The 17,420-nt window shown below is 37.7% G+C and overlaps 1 protein-coding gene across 5 annotated transcripts in view; it reads right to left on the minus strand.

The window, feature by feature from the left end:
- The window catches only part of ATF7 (activating transcription factor 7), a 94,407-nt gene that overhangs the window by 31,397 nt on the left and 45,590 nt on the right, over positions 1–17,420 (minus strand). The window lies entirely within an intron of this gene.

A 17,420-nucleotide genomic window follows, 5' to 3' on the forward strand; every position in this document is an offset into this window, starting at 1 on the left:
AATCTCTATCAGGTTTTGATCTAGTTAAAATTGTTCAGTATTTCATTATTTGAAACTCCTGATTGAGTCCAGGGTCTTCAGCATGGTAGGCAATCACTCTACCACTGAACTACATCCTCAGCCTCTTGCTCAGTATTTTAAAAGGCAATTCCTCCCTTTGGCTACAACTCTCTGTATAGGCTTGACATATTTCATTTGTCTAGTTCTTGTTTCTCTTTGCTGCTTACCCCTGTCTTCCAATCCCTTTCAAGTCACCCTTGAGTTATTTATTTTTTTCCAAATCAAAAACTAAGCCTGAAGAGAAATGTAGGTGGCAGAAAGGATCTACCACTCACCAGCATCTTAGAGGGTTTGATATATTCAAAACTCTAGCTGTACTAAACTCTAGCTGAAATTTAGCATTTCTAATTCATAATAGAAGTTACACATTTTTCACAGCACCTTATAGCTATTACAAGGTATCTCCAAATATTCTTTTTTTGCCCTGGGCTTGTATCTAGGCTTTTGCATGCTAAGCACACACTCTATACTGAGCCTCATCCCACTATGCCTGAAAACATTGTGGGTTTTTGTATTTTTGTCCTGCAGTCCTGGGGATTAAACCCAGGGAGCGCTGCCATTGAGCTACATCCCTAGACCTTTTAATCTTGAAATGGGGTCTCACTAAGTTGCCAAAGTGGGCCTTGAACTTGTAATCCTCTGGCTTCAATCTAGGGAGTCACTGGAATAACAGGCCTACACCATTTACCTAGAGAAAATAATCTGTATACTCATCACAACTTTGAAGTTATAGTAGCTGCCATATCCACCACTAGAGCTCTAATTAATACAGTAATTAAAAAGCACATATATTATCAGATATTTTTCATATATTTGATAACTTAAAAATTCCATATAATTAGCATATACTTTCCTTTAAAATCCTATGTTTTTTAAGAATTTAAAAGCATTACTCTGAGAAAGGGTTCACTGGCTTCACCAAATTGCTAAAGGAGGCCCATGACAACAACAACAACAACAATAACAATGCCTGAATAAACAATGTAGTGTACTTCATCCACATGTTTTTTTTTTTTTTTTTTTGGTGCTGGGGATCGAACCTAGGGCCTTGTGCTTGCAAGGCAAGCACTCTGCCGACTGAGCTATCTCCCCAGCCCTGTAGTGTACTTCAGACAAGGAGAAATCAAAAGGACATACTTTTAAGAAGCAGAGAACTACCCCAGTCTTGGCCCCAGTCATCTGTCCTTGCTATTTATAATGTAATTCTTGTAATCTTGGGTAAGAGGGGAGAATAAAAGCTTACTGAAGCTTTGGTCAAAATGAAGGCCAACCTGGGCACGTTGGAGCATGCCTGTAATCCCAGCGCCTTGAGAGGCTGAGGCAGGAGGATCACAAGTTCAAAGCCAGCCTCAGCAACTGAGTGAGGCCCTAAGTAACTTAACAAGACTCTGTCTCTAAACAAAATATAAAAAAAGGGTGGGGAATGTGGCTCAGTGGTTGAATACTGGTTCAATCCCCAGTACCAAAAAAAAAAAAAAAGCCAAGATGGCTATTGTTCTGAATATTCCTTATATTTTTTCTCATTTATTAGAAATTAATGTTTTAAGAATTCTCTAGAGGGGTTGGGGTTGTGGCTCAGTGGTAAAATGCTCACCTGACATGCATGAGGCCCTGGGTTCGATCCTCAGTACCACATAAAAGTAAAATAAAGTTATTGTGTCCACCTACAACTAAAACAAAATATTAAAAAAAAGAGAATTCTCTAGAACCCTTTCAACAAAGGCATTTCTTTGGTTCTCTGTCTTTGGACATATAAGCACTGGAGGAAAAGAAATGTGGATTTGGAGAAATCTGGGGCCAGCTTGCTCCCTATGGGCTCAGAATCAATCATCTCACATAGAAGAGAGAGAAAGAAAAAAAAAAAAGAGAATTCTCTAGATCAGGGGCTGGGAGTGTAGCTGAGTGGTAAAGCACTTGCCGAGCATATCTGAGGCTCTGGGTTCAATCTTCAGTGCTGGAAAAAAGATAAACAAAATTTTCTCTAGATCAGGATACCCTCCCCCTACTCATGGTGCTAGGGATTGAATGCAGGGCCTTGGGCATGCAAGCAGATCAGTCTTGAATTTCATGCTTAGGGGATGATCCCTCTGAAAGCAATTTCTGAATTAAAATAGCCAAAATTATTAATTGGTAAAAAATTTGAACTTAGTAAAATACAGAATATTATCTTGAATTAAAGGTGTGGAAGGGCCAGGTGTGGTGGTGCATACCTACACTCCCATCTACACAGGAGGATTGCAAGTTCAAGGCTAGCCTAGGCAATTTAGAGATCTTGTCTCAAAATTAAAAGTAAAGTAGATCAGTAGTAGGTGTCCCTACTACTGGGCATGGTGGTGTACACCTGTATCCCAGCAACTGGGGAGGCTAAGGCAGGGGGATCACAAAGTTGAGGCCAGCTTCAGCAACTTACGAGGGCCCTAAGAAATTGAACAAGACCCTGACTCAAAAAAAAAAAAAAAAAAAAAAAAAAAAAAAAAAAAAAAAATTACTGCCCATCTGATAATCTAGCTCCCCCATGTTAATACCCTTAATGGTTCTCCCTTTTTTCTCTGATCTTATCTATGACTATGGTTGTTTCAAACAGCTACTCAGGGAATACTGACAATGGTTGTAGGACACATGATCATAATATTCAATAAATGTATAGATACTAACCATCTCCAAGGCAGAAGAGGGCTGATGTTATTCAAAATGGGGGCTGAAGAATTTGAGTCACATTGGAAGCAGAAGACAGTTTATATATCTTGGGAAAGAATTTATATGGTAACATTGACTTAGAGTCTTATTTGCTCAAGTAAATGAAATCAGAACAGTTTCCTGGCATAAAAGAAGGGAGAAAAAGTATCATATGCTATGATCCAGAAACCAAGATCATTTAGATATGCACTGTCCAAGAGGGCCGGCACTAGCCACACATGGCTACTGAACACTTGCAATGCAGACTAATCTGTACTGAGATGTACTATTATTCAAACCATACACTGGATTTTGAAGACAGTACCAATAAATAAATAAATAAATAAATAAATAAATAAATAAATAAATAAATAAATAAATAAATAAATAAATAAATAAAATAAATTAAATAAAACATCTCAATAATTTTTAGGTTGACTACATGTTGAAATGATACTATTTTACAAATATTGGGTTAAATAAAATATTAACATTAATTTCACTTATTTTTATTTTTAAATGTGGCTATCAGAAAACTGAAAATTATATATGTGGCTCACATTTGTGGTTTGTTTCATATTTCTTCTAGATATCTCTGATCTAGATAATATGTTCTAAGATACCACCAGAGCTTGGTTTATGTGCTCATAGTCCCAGCTACTGGGGAGAGGCTGAGGCAGGAGGATCACTTGAGTTAAGAAGTTTGAGATCAGCTGGAACTAATAAAGCTCATATGAGAGATAATGCAAGAAAGCTGAGATGATTTTGTTAGGATAGTCTTAACTTAATCAGAATATTAATGCCCTGATAGGGATTAATTGAATAGTAACTGTAGGCAGGAAGGGTGGGGCTAGAGGAGATGGGTCACTGGGGGCATGCCCATGGGGTTTATGTTTTGTCTATGGTGAGGGAGTCTCTCTTTCCCCCTGCTTCTTGATAGCACATTCCTTCTTGCTTTCCTCCACTACACTCTTCCACCAAGATGTCCTTCTTTAGGAATGGAATTAGCCATCTGTGAACTGAGACCTCTGCAACTGTGAGTGCCAAACCAATTTTTCCTCCTCTAAAATTGTTCTTATTAGTTCTTTTGGTCACAGCAGTAAAAAAGCTAACTAAAACAGTCTCCAACATAAAAAATTATCTAACTTAAAATATCTGCTGTGTTTTTGTTGAGAAATCCTTCTACAGAGCAACAGAGAAAGACATAAAAAAATTTTTTAAAGGCTGTTTTTAGTTTTCTTTGCCAAACTGCCAACACATGTTTTTGGACCTGAAACTTGGAAGGGGGGAAAAAAAAAAAAAAAAAACCCACAGGCAGAAGAAAACTCCCAAACTCATTTACTCATTTTATAAAATGGCGGATGTATTACAGATCTGCAAATATTTAAGGTAGGAAAATTAGGAAGATGGAAACAGAAGGCACTGTAATTGGGATACAGATTAAATAGAATTCTCCAGTACTGCCTTATTCATAACAAATACTACAGAAGAAGCTAATCAAAGTAATTTTGCCTACTTTTGATTTTCATTCCTTGGTGGAAGAAAAAAAAATAGCAAGAAGGAAGATTTTTTGATAGCTTAAGAAATGTCAACTGGGGGGGTTGGGGATATAGCTCAGTTGGTAGGGTGCTTGCCTTGCAAGCACAAGGCCCTGGGTTCAAATACCCAGCACTGCAAAAAAAAAAAAAAAAAAGTCAACTGGGCAAGATAGCACATGGCTGTAATCCCAGTGGCTCAGAAGGCTGAGACAGAAGGTTTGCGAGTTCAAGGCCAGTCTCAGCAATTTAGCAAGGTATTAAGCAACTTAGCGAAACTGTCTGAAAAATTAAAGAGAGTTAAGGATGGGACTCAGTGGTTAAGTACTCCTGGGTTCAATCCCTGTTACAAAGGAAAAAAAAAAAAAAAGAAATGTGAAGAAGCATAAAACAAAGTCAGTACTATGCTGAAATCAATCAGAAAACTGGTATTAGCTGCAGAATGGACAGGGAAAGTATAGTTTCTTATTAACAATTAATTTTCCATGGGACTTCTTTGGTAAAAAACTTTTCCATTTCACATACCTTTATGTAATAGGAGAATATGGAATGACACCTCCTAGCAAACTGACTAGATGAACAGAGGTAAGTGAAAAGAGTTAGAAGAATGGCCTGAAGAACTACAAATCAGGAATAAATCTCAATTAAGTCTTATTTTACATTTTTAAAAATGTAAGTATAACATATAGAAAATGCACAAATCTTAAGTCTATGTCTCAATGAATTTGTATATAAGTAACTGCCACCCATATCAAGATATGAAACATTTCAGGCATCCTAGAACTTTGAACTGAGGGCATCATGCATGAGTATTTTACTACTGAGCCACACCCCCAGCCCTTTTAAATTTTATTTTGAGATGAGTTTCACTAAGTTGCCGAGGCTGATCTTACATTTGAGACATTCCTACCTCAGTCTCCAGAGTAGCTGGGATTCCAGGCGTGAGCCACCATGTCCAGATTCTTACAATTTTAAAGGAAATAACTATATAAAATTATATAGTACCTGGCATGCTTGATGTATTCAGCTAGTTTCTTTGTCTTTCCTTTTTGAAATCTCAAAGACAGGTATTGTACTAAAAAAGTAATTATTCTTTGTGAAATGATTCTAAATAAGTCAATGTTTTGAACTAGCTCTTTTCATTTAGCCTACTCTCTTGGAAGTATTTTAAATAGCAGCACTGAGCAGAATTAAAAAGGCAGCTGAGAGCAAATGAGAGCTAAGGTCAAACTAAAGCTAAATTTTTGGCTTTTTTTTTTTTTTTTTTTTTTTTTTTTTTTTTTTGGGTGCTGGGGATGGAACCCAGGGCCTTGTGCTTACAAGGCAAGCATTCTACCGACTGAGCTATCTCCCCAGCCCCAAATTTTTGCCTGTTGACTCTGAGTCAGGCATAAACATATGGGCATTTGGAATGTAACAGTTTTAAGCTAAAACCTTGGTAAAGCATTGTGACCAATGAAATTTTTGTGCAATATGCACTCAACTCCTAGCCAGATTCATTCCTGAAATGTTGTTTTTGGCTACCACAGTTCAAGTTTCTATGTGGATTTGCTTCACATTCAAAACTGTTCTTATATCCTGACCTATGATGAATTCAAGTCCCTTTCCTTGTTTTAGAAGAGTAGCCTGGGGGAAGGAGATATTCAGAACTCTTTAGTTATTAGGAAATGAGTTCTGAAGGCCTAAACTACCCAGGAAAAATACAAGGAATGGAGTTCACATTTGTGATAGTCTGAGAAGTTACTTATACTGAATCCTAACTACCCTTTCTCCAAAATTTCTAGGTTTGGCAGAGCTTCATGGACATCTTTCTTTTATTATAGTATCTATACCTGGGTATATCTTGATGAAAGAAAGTAGTAAGAAAAAGCCATAGAAAACCTGAGAAACTGTGGGGAGCTAGCTCTAGAATATAGTGATATCAGCGTTGAGCAGATAGTGGAAAGCCTAACTAATCTTTTTTTGAACACAAATGATCTTTGAAGTTCAACTAATAACAAATTTTGAAGAAGAAACTGGGACATCTGCAGAGTCTTGACAAGGATTTTTCACCTTTCCTGCACTGATTCTATTTCCAATGTACAGTATCACTCATTTGAGAAAGTAAGGAAAGGAAAAGAAGGGCAGGGAGTGAATATACACATGTCCATACCTCAAAGCCAACATGACTTTCACTTCTACCTCAGTCAGACCTAGGCTCCTGCTCTCTCCTTCAAGATGCTGCTGTTTACTAAGTGAGTCACACATCCTGCTTTGAATGCTTCATGGCTCTTGAATGAATCATTTCAAAGTACAGGACTGTTCAACAAATAAACACAACCACAGCAACAGCAGTTCATATGCTGCATGTGTGTGCAAGGTAATTTATAGAAGAAAAATAAGAACAGGAAATTTCTTCCCAAAATACTCTTAAGAGAAAATGTTGTTAGAGGAACGAAGGAGACCAGAGGAGAAAACTGTACCTAAGGTAAATTTATTTGGCTGTGGATTGAAGGATTTTCTGTTTCAATGTAAAAATATCTTAAAGAAAAGATTCTGGCAACTGATAAAATTCTTGCTTTAGTGATGGGGTACAGTTTTATAGAATGGTATAAGAATAACTGTTGACAAACTTTTTTATTCTTTGGATCTAAGACCTTAACAGGGCATGCTTTCAGAAACATCCCTTGGCTTTCCATCTCTACTTCCAAAGTAAATTTCATTACACAAATAAATGACAATTCATGTATCCTCCCTACTTTATTTGATAACAGATTCCCTTTATTAAAGAAAGGCACCTAAGATAATTTCAGCATGCCACAGTTATACTGCTATTGTACGAAAAGACATTGATGTCATGTCTTTGTAGGTAAATTTACTTTCTTAGGTTAGCTGACTTCATTACTACATTTTATTTTATTAGAAACTAAAATGCCTATACAAAAAATGTCAACTAAAAACAATGGCAATTTATAAACAGCACCTAAAGTTCCTTCTTCATTTCTCAAACCTTTAGTGGTAATTCTTTAATTTTTTGGTATTGGGGATTGAACCCAGGGGCACTTTACCACTGAGCTACGTTCCAGCCCTTTTATTTTTTATTTCGAGGCAGGGTCTCACTAAGTTGCTTAGGGCTAATTTGCTGAGGCTGGCCTCAACCTCCTAAATCGTTGGGATTATAGGTGTGCAGCACTGCACCTCACTGTGCCTAGCTCTAATGGTAATTTTAATTAATCATTTTGAGCACTTTCTTTTGGGATCCCAATTACTTGAATTTTATAGGTAGAATATCAGCATCCCACAGGTACCAAGCAGTGTCAAGAACTGAATTTCTCTTTTTATAAAACATATTCTGGTGTATGTGAAAAGGTATGTATCAAACCAACAAGTCAATGAAAAGGGGAACAGAAAAAGAATATTAAAGTTGTGGTCAACATTGAATTTACTCTTCGTCATTATGATCTGGGATTAATATCGATGCATTATTCTACATCATACAAACCAATGGTATAAACTATTCCTCTAAGTAGCTTAAGTTTTAAGCACTCAGTCACATCTCACTGCTCATTTTTATTTTGATTCTTGTTCCCCCGTTAATGACACATGTGAAAATTCATGAGCCTCCTGGGTGGTGTCTTATGCCAAGTAAGTTGCAGATACCCAATAAATCACAGGAGAAAGGAAGCTGAACTCCAAAGGTCATGCAGGCCAACTCCTATGGTGACTAGGTAGTATAGGAAAAAGGGAGGTAACATTAGTCCCCCTTTATCCATGGTTTCACTTTCTTCAGTGTCAGTTACCTGTGTTCAAGTTCAAGTGTGAAAATAGTAAATATAAAATTCCATAAACAAATAAATTTATAAATTCTTTTATTTATGTCTTGCACTACCAGGGATTTTGAACAAAGGGGTACTCTACCACTGAGTTACATCCCCAGCCCTTTTGATTTTTTTGTTCAGGCTGGCCTTGAATTTGTGATCCCCCTGCCTTAGCCTCCAGAGTAGCTAGAATTATAGGCATGAACCACCAGCATGAATCACCACACCCAGCTTATTTTTATTTATTTATTTAGCAGTGCTGGTACTGAATACAGTGCCTTGCTTATGCTAGGCAAGCACTCCCATCACTGAACTACACCCTAACACTTATGTTTTAAATTGTGTCTGTTCTGTGTAGTGTGATAAAACATCGTGTTGTCCTGCTCTGTCCCACCCTGCGCACAAGTCATCCCTTTGTCCAACATACCCATCAAGTATATATTACCCACTTGTCACTTAGTAGCTATCTCAATTATCAGTTATTAGGTCAACTGATAACTGGTATTATAATGGTAGCCTAGAGTGTATGTTCAAGTAACTGTTATTTTACTTAATAGCCCCAAAGCATAAGGGTTTGATGCTAGCAATTTGGATAAGCTGAAGGGAAGCTGTAAAGTGCTTCCTTTAAATGAAAAGGGGAGGGAGTCTCAAGGAAATGAAAAAAAAAAAAAAAAAAAAAAACTGAGTTTGCTAAGATTCTAGAGCACAATAAGATATTTTGAGAGAAACCACATTCACATAACTTTTATTTAATGTATTGTTATAACTGTTCCATTTTATCGTCAGTTATTATTGTTAATTTCTTACCATGTCTAATTTATAAATTAAACTTTATAAGAGATGTGTATACATAGAAAAAAATGAGTGTTTCAGGCATCCACTGGGAGTCTTGAAACATACAGATTCTGTAAATATTATTTCTTATCAATATAGTGGGAAAGGTTAGGTACTTTGTTTTTATTTTTTTAATTTTTAGTTATTTGTTTTGGTGCTGGGGAATTGAACCCAGGGTCTTACTAGTGAACTATATACCCACAGCCCGGTATTTTATTTTTAAATGTTGTTTACTATTTGAAGTAATTGAGAAATATGATCCTACTGCTGGTTTAAATGTACTCAACCAAAGTCCTGGTCATCTCAGCTTCTGTTCTGTGATTCCCAAGTATGGCAGTAAAAAAGCAAACACAATTATTTTTTCTTTCTTTTCTTTCCTTTTAAGAGGTTTTTTTCCTCTCTCCCCACCCCAGGGGAAGGGCAGTGCCAGAGACAGAACCCTGGGGCCCATGCATGCTAGGCAAGTGCTCTACTACTGAGCTACATCTCCAGTTCTTTTTAAAAGAGGGCACAGCCTAAAACTTGTGATCCTTTTGCCTTTGCCTCCTGAGTATGTGGTATTATAGGTATGCACCACTGTGTGCAGTCAACAGTATTCTCTTATTATTTTTTTTTTTCCAGTAAGAACTTAAAACTAAGTTATGTGTCAAAATGGCTATAAAACTGGAATTCTGTATGGGTTATCTGGTCCCTAGCCATGGAAAGACTGTTGCATAACTGGACTGCTTGTGGGGAGGGGGTGATAGGCAAAGAAAAGGAAGAGACCTTTGGTCTGATGAAGATATTGGTTTCTTAATCCCCAATTCCCTGCCCTTCACCCTTATTTGCCTCACTATAAAAGCTGAAAAGCTAGAGCACTTTCTCAGTTTCCCAGGCAGTCAAGATTCAATCTGGCACACAGTTCTGGTCAATTAGACAGAGAAGTCCACTAGAGGGGGAATGGAGGATGGTATTTCTGAGAAAGCTTTTGTCTCTTTACAAAAGGAAAAGCTAAAACAGTAGAGTATCTAATGACATCCTCTCCTTTCTTTCCCGTCCTGATAGTTAGGCAGCACACATGAGGATTAAAAGTTAAAAGCTAAAAATGGTACAGCAGAGAGGAGGAAAGAATGTAGGTACTTGATAAACTTGCTTAGCTGCTGAAACAGTCCTAATTCTAGATTTCTTTTGTTACAAATGTACACACCATTTTAAGCTACTGTTGCAGCTGAAACCGTTCCTAATCGATATATGATGATTTTCAAGATGTATGGATTCTTCTTTATTTTCCAAGGAACATGGAAATGGAATATGCGAGAATATATCTTATTCTACATCTTCATGAATATTTATCAGTTGTACGTAAATGAAGAATTCTATTTTCACTTTCACATAGTGTACCCAACAAATTATTTTATCATCACCTATTGCCCCAAGCCTCCTTAGAAACAAATGGTAAAAGAGAGACATCTTATGATGTTACTTTTGAAGCTGAGGCAGTTAAAGATCATTCTTCATTAAAGATGGAGTTTTAGGTTGGAGCCACATCTTTTCTTTTTCTTGGTGTCCCTCACCCTAATATTTGACTCTTTGTTAAAATCCAGAGCACACCTGGGATCTATGCTTAAGAATTAACAAGGCAGGAGGCTGAGACAGGAGGAGATGGAGTTTGAAGTCAGCCTCAGCAACTTAGCAAGGTGTTAAGCATCTAAATGAGACCCTGTCTCTAAATGAAATATTAAAAAGGACTGGGAATGTCAGTCAGTGGTTAAGCGTTCCTGGATTCTTGGGTTCGATCCCCAGTACCAAAAAGAAAACTAAATAAATAAATAGAATAAAATAAACAGAAAAAAAAAATTAACAAGGACATAATCTTTTCTTAGATGGTAGCTACTTTTGTGGATGCATGAAATGCTGAACAAACTTTAAAGGACCAGTGCCTAGGAGCAGAGAAATTCCAGCAGTAAATCAACTGGTCTTGGTCCTGCATTAGTTACTACACGACTAATAGGTTACTCCACGACTCTTGCCTAATGGTAGACCTTTTAGTATTCTACTTGCCAGATGTAATTACTTAGTTGAGGTACCTTCAGAGTCCCCAGAGGGATAACTTTAGTTCTTAACAAAACAAGGAAAATTTCTTTAAAATCAAAATAATTATCACACAGACCTATAAAATTTCTTGTTAATAATATGCATTTTCAATTTCGTCTCTTCCCAAATTACTACTAAGATGTTATGAGGTACAGAGTTTGTGAAAAACACATCCAATAATATGTTTTCTAATTTCCTACACAGTAAGTGTTGCAATTCCCCAATCTCACAAATGGAAGGAAAGGACAAAGATACTCTGCATGTAAAAAATGTAGACTTCAACCATTTAAGTTAGGAAGACCAACTACACTGTGGTCTGGTTTGAACAGCTGAAAATTTCACTGTGGAAAAACAATACTGTGAACACTTCTTTAAAACAGAGGAGTTTGCTGAGGGTGTTGATCAGTCCTTGCCTAACAGTGAAGGAGACCCTGGGTTCAATCCCCAGCTCTGCAAAAAAAACAAAAATGAAAACAAAAACAAAACAAAACAAAACAACAACTAATCAAACAAACAAAAAAACCCTAGCAGTTTTTGAATGCTTACAATAAGCTGAGCTGGACATATACAAAGCCAGTGCATGAACCTATTAGTAACCAAAACTCTGTCTTGATCTTTGAGGATTTATACAACTTAGTACTATAACAGTCAAGCAAAAAAGAAAATATAAAGTTGGGGGAAGGCAGAGAGAAATTTCATTCTCTAAAACCAGTGCTTAAGACAGGGTAATGGTGCAATAGTCCTAGCACTTGGGAGGCTGAGGTGGGAGGATCCTTGGGTCCTAGAATGTGAAACAGTAGTTTGGACAACATAGCAATACATTGTCTCAAAAAAAAAAAATTTAAAAATTAAAAATAAAATGAAACCAGTGCTTAGATGGCTGGCTCAAGCATATAAGGAGATTACACACATTTTTAAATAATTCCAAAATGCAGCAATAAGCTTTTGTTTTAAATAAGTTATCAAAGTTTAAAGTGCAGATTCAGTTACCACAGAAGAGGTTATAGTTGGAAAAGAAACAGGCAAAGACAAAGCTAAATGGTTTGGCATGTCCGTAGAATCATCAATCCACTGGTCCTGTGCTCTGGGTTCTGCTTTACCACCTTAATTTAATGCTAAAAAAAATTCTTACCTTGATTTGTTGACATATTCACCTGGTTGATTATATGTATGTTTATTTAACCTGGAAAGTTTTGATGAGCTACACATTTTTTTTTTTTTCTCTTTGCAGTGCTGGGGGATCCAACCCAGGGCCTTGCACATGCTAGGCAACTAAGTTTTCTACCACTAAGCAACACCACCAGCCTGAGCTACATTTTTATAAAAGCCAGGCAAATGGGTTTTAGGGGCTTGTGTTTTAGCCATAAGAGATAGTTTTTAGAATGATGGCCATAGACTAGAGGTCTACCTAAAAGAAGGCAGTCAGAAAAAAAAATAATGGAATCCATATTCCCCAATAGTAACTTGCAACCTATGCTTCTTGAACAATCAGAGTAATCCAATACAGCAGAACATGGGAAGCTTGGAAGCCTATTTCCTGCTGTTCTCCATTACTTTACACTTTGTCAATATCAAACTACTTGCATTGTTTCTGAATGTACAATGTTTCATTCTGTCACATCTGCTTTTCTCTTATGTGTGGAATGTTTTTCTCCATTGTCTGTCTAGCAAACTTCTATTTATCCTTCAAAAGCATCTCCTCCATGAAGCCTTCCCTGACATCTACCAGATTTCTCAGTACTTGCAAATACTTGCATAATCATATTTATATTATGTAATTTTATTTTTTAAAAATATTTTTTAGTTGGCAATGGACCTTTATTTTATTTATTTATATGCAGTGCTGAGAATTGAACCCAGTGCTTTCATGTGCTAGGCAAGCACTCTGCCACTGAGCCACAACCCCAGTTCTGTAATTTCATCCCCCTGCTTCCCACAACTAGGGATTTTAACCCAGGGCCTCAGGCACAAGTAGGTGAGTACTCTACTATTTAGCTACATCCTTAGTTCTTATTTATTTTTAGATAGGTCTCACCAAGTTGCCCAGGCTCCCCTCAATCTTGTACTACTCCTGCCTCAGCCTCCCAAGTAGCTATAATTAGACATGTGCGCCTGCAATGGGCTCATAATTGCGTCTTTACATGTCCAATCACCTTATGTGATGTGAATACTCTGATGTCTTTTATATCTTTCCATCACTAGTGACATGCTTGGCATGTAACAGATGTTTACACTTTTTTGTTTTGTTTTGGTTGCTGGTGATTGAATCCAGAGCCTTGTGCATACTAAGCATATGCTCTACTACTGAACTACACCCCCAGTTCAAATATTTTTATTGAAATGGATTCACAAAAGCTAGTGGGGGTCTGACTAAATTGAGAAAATTATTCATGGATTAGTTTCTGGAAGCCCATTCCAGGCTTCCTCAAGGTTAGAGATATCTGGCAGAATACAATGGATGTTTTGTGTGCCCTAGGTCTCTCACCAGAAAGGTTAGTGGAAAACTCATATTCAATTTTTGATTGTGGACTGAATGGTAACAAATTGTTCCAATTATGTAGAACCTCCCACTGTATTATACTGGAATGTAGACAACCAGGAGGTGCTAATGGGATCCTATTAACCTTCACATCACATTACAGCAGCCTCATCCATTAAGGGGAAAAGAGAAGAGAGAAGGGATAAATACCAAGGTCATTAAACACACTGATGGGTGTCAGGGAGAACTAAGGCTTTGGAACTCCTAGTCACTGCTTCTGGATAACAACTTACTGTAGCAAACTGCTAGACTGGTAGGCTAATAATAGCTCCCTATTTGTTTAGAAGAGCTACTCTAACAAAGTACCACAAACTAGATGACTTAAACAACAGAACTTTATTATCTCGCAGTTCTGGAGGTCAAAAGTCTGAAGTCAGAGCTGGGCACAGTGGTGCATGCCTGTAATCCCAGCAGCTGGGGAGGCTGAGGCAGGAGGACCTCGGGTACAAGGCTAGCTTCAGCAAAGTGAGGTGCTAAGCAACTCAGTGAGACCTTGTCTCTAAATAAAATGCAAAATAGGGTTGGGGATGAGGCTGAGTGCTCCTGAGTTCAATCCCTGGTACCCATCCCGCAAAAAAAAGTCTGCAGTCAAGATGTTAGCAGGGTTGCTTCCTTCTGAAGGATGTCAAGGAGAATGTATTCTATGCCCCTCTCTTATGTTTCTGGTGGTTTGCTGGTGATTTTTGGTTTGTGGCTGAATAAATCCAGTCTTTTCATGGTGTTATACCTGTGTGTGTATATCTTTGTCTAATTTTCTCTTTTTAGGAGGACACCACCCATACTGGATTAGGGGCCCACCATCCTCCATTTCATCTGCAATAACTCTATTTCCAATGTGGTCACATTGTAAAGTACTTAAGGATAGGAATTTCCATATAATGTTTTTTGGGGGTATTGGGGATTTAACCCAGGGGTGTTTTACCACTGAGCTATATTCTCCAGCCCCTTTTTAATATATATTTTTTTTAATTTTGAGAAAGGGTCTCACTAAGTTGCTTAGGGCTTTGTTAAATTGCTAAGGCTAAACGCTGAACTTGCAATCCCTCTTGCCTTAGCCTCCTGAGTCGCTGGGATTACAGGTGTGTGACACATGCCCAGAACCATGTAAATTTTGAGGGCCATGATTCGATTCATTACAGCCTCCCAAAGATAAGTCCATGTCCTGATTCCTAGTACCTATGAGTGATACTTTTTATGGTGATTAAAAATCTTGAGATAAGGAGGTTATTTTGGAATATCCAGGTGGGCTCTAAATTCTAGCACAAGTGTCCTTTAAAAAAAAAAAAAAAATGGTGGTGCACACCTGTAATCTCATTGGCTCAGGGGGCTGGGGCAGGAAGATTGCAAGTTCATGGATAGCCTCAGCAACTTAGGGAGACCCTGAACAACTTAGTGAGACCCTGTCTCAAAAAATAAAAAGGGCTAGGGATGTAGCTCCATGGTAAAGTGCCCCTGGGTTCATTCAGCGATTAGATTCATAGAGAGGAGAAGGCAATGAATATGAAGATGTAAGTAGAAATAGAAATGGTATGGCCACAACAAAAAAATGCTGGCAGCAACCAAATGCTCAAAAGGTCAGGAAAGGATTTTACCAGAGCCTCCTCTGAAAGGTATAGCCCTGCCTCATAGTTTGATTTCAGACTTTGACTTCCTGAACTGTAAGAGAATAAAGTCATGTTGCTTAGCCTCTCAGTTTGTGGTAATTTGTTATAGCAACTACAGGAATCTAATATACATACAATCATCGCTTAAGTTAAACATGATTATCCCCATTTTAAAAGCAGCGAAGAGCTGGCAGATCCAAGACAACAGGTAACACTTCAATTCCAAGCAATTATACTGTAAACCCCTCACCTGTCTGCTCCTGGAAAAAAAAAAAAAATATATATATATATATATATATATATATATATATATATAATTCAACAGGAAAAGGGGAATAAAGATGTAGTTCCACAGTAGAGCATCATAGCCTAACATGTATTAAGCCCTGGGTTCAATCCCCTGTTCCCCCCGCAAAAGAAAAAGGAAAAAGGAACCAAGTCTCAATCAATATTGTATCTAATTTGTCATTTACAAATGTCCTCCTACTGATCAACTTTCCTTTTCTTTTTTACTTTTTAGTTGTTGACGGACCTTTATTTTATTCATTTATAAGAGATGATGAAAATTGAAACCAGGGACTCACCCATGCTAGGCAAGAACTCTACCACTGAGCCACAACCTTAGGCCTCAACTTTCCTTTATCTACTATAAATTATACTATTATCTACTTTCCTTTATCTACTTTCCTTTATCTACTATAAATTATCTACTATAAATTATATCTATTATAAATTAGATATTCTGAAATAATTGAAGGTCACTGAGGTTATGTCTTCCTCTAAATTGGTTCTTTTTAAGGAACACTTTACAAAACAGAATTCTGAATTCCATGGTGTCAGATGTGTTGTTGAATGGCTGTGTGATTCTTTGTATGTATGTATGTATATATTTGCAGTACTGGGGACTGAACCTAGAGGCACTTACCACTGAGCTACATCTCTAGCCACCCCTTTATTCTGGTAACAGAGACTGCACCCAGGGGCGCTTAACCACTGAGCCACATCCCCAGGCTTTTTTATATTTTATTAGAGACAGGGTCTCACTGAGTTGCTTAGGACCTCACTAAGTTGCTGAGACTGGGTTTGAACTCGAGATCCTCCTGCCTCAGCCTCCTGAGTAGATTACAGGCATGCACCAATGTGCCCGGCTAGCCCCTTTTTTATTTTGAGACAGGGTCTCCCTAAATTGCTGAGGCTGGCCTCAAACTTATGTTCCTCCTGCCTCAGCCTCCTGAGCTTCTAGAATTATAGATATGTGCCACTGTGTCTAGCTCTTACCCTATTTCTATGCATCCAATCCTTAACCATCTGAATTTTCTAATTCTGATTTTTTTTTTCCAGTATTGGGGATTGAATCCCAGGCCTAGCACACTGTAGACAAGTGGTCTACCTCTGAGCTATAATCCCCACCCTTTTTGAAGTTTTAAAATTTTGAGATAGTCTTGATAGGTTGCCTAGGCTGGCTTCGAGCTTTTTTTTTGGGGGGGGGAGTACTGGGAATTGAACCCAGAGGTACTTTATCACTGAGCTACATCCCCAGCCCTTTTTAATTATGAGATAGTTGCTTAGGGCCTTGCTAAATTGCTGAGGTTGGCCTTGAACTTGAGATCCTCCTGCCTCAGATTTTTCAAGTTGCTGGGATTACAGGTGTGCATCATTGCACATCGCTTGGCTTTGAACTTTCAATCGCCCTCTCTCAGCATCCCAAGTAGGAGGGTTTACAGGCCGGCAACACTGTACCTGGCTAATTATAAATTTTTACTTAACGATATTTACTACTACTTTTTTTCTGAAATACTACTTTTTTTAATGGATAAAATAAGTTACAATATTGGAAATGATCTTAGTAGACACTACATAGCCATCATAACTGAGAATACTCAAACAAAACTAAGTGATCAAACAGGTCTCTTGGTTCACAACTGAGGTGCACTTTGGGCCTTCGGTCTATCCTTTTCTCCTGACTCCCTACCACTGAACATTTTATTTTTAAGATGTTTTAACACAGTAGAACCTATAAGTGTACGGTGGTGGTGATTAGAGTCTTGTGAGTGTGGGAAAAGGTTGTAATATTTTAGAATGAGATACATAACAATGTGCATTCTGGTATTGAAGAAAAAAGATGATTATAAAAAGGAGAGTAGACTTAGCAAGGCCCTATCTCAAATAAAAGATAAAAAGGGGTTGGGGATGTGGTTTAGTGCCCCTGGGTTCAATCTCTGGTAACACACACACAAGGAGAGTAGAAAAAGAACCATAAATCACATTCATCTTTTCACTGTTTACAGGATTAAAACCCAGG

Source organism: Sciurus vulgaris (assembly GCF_902686455.1).
Source record: "Sciurus vulgaris genome assembly, chromosome: 5".
In the NCBI taxonomy this organism is placed as follows: Eukaryota; Metazoa; Chordata; class Mammalia; order Rodentia; family Sciuridae; genus Sciurus; species Sciurus vulgaris.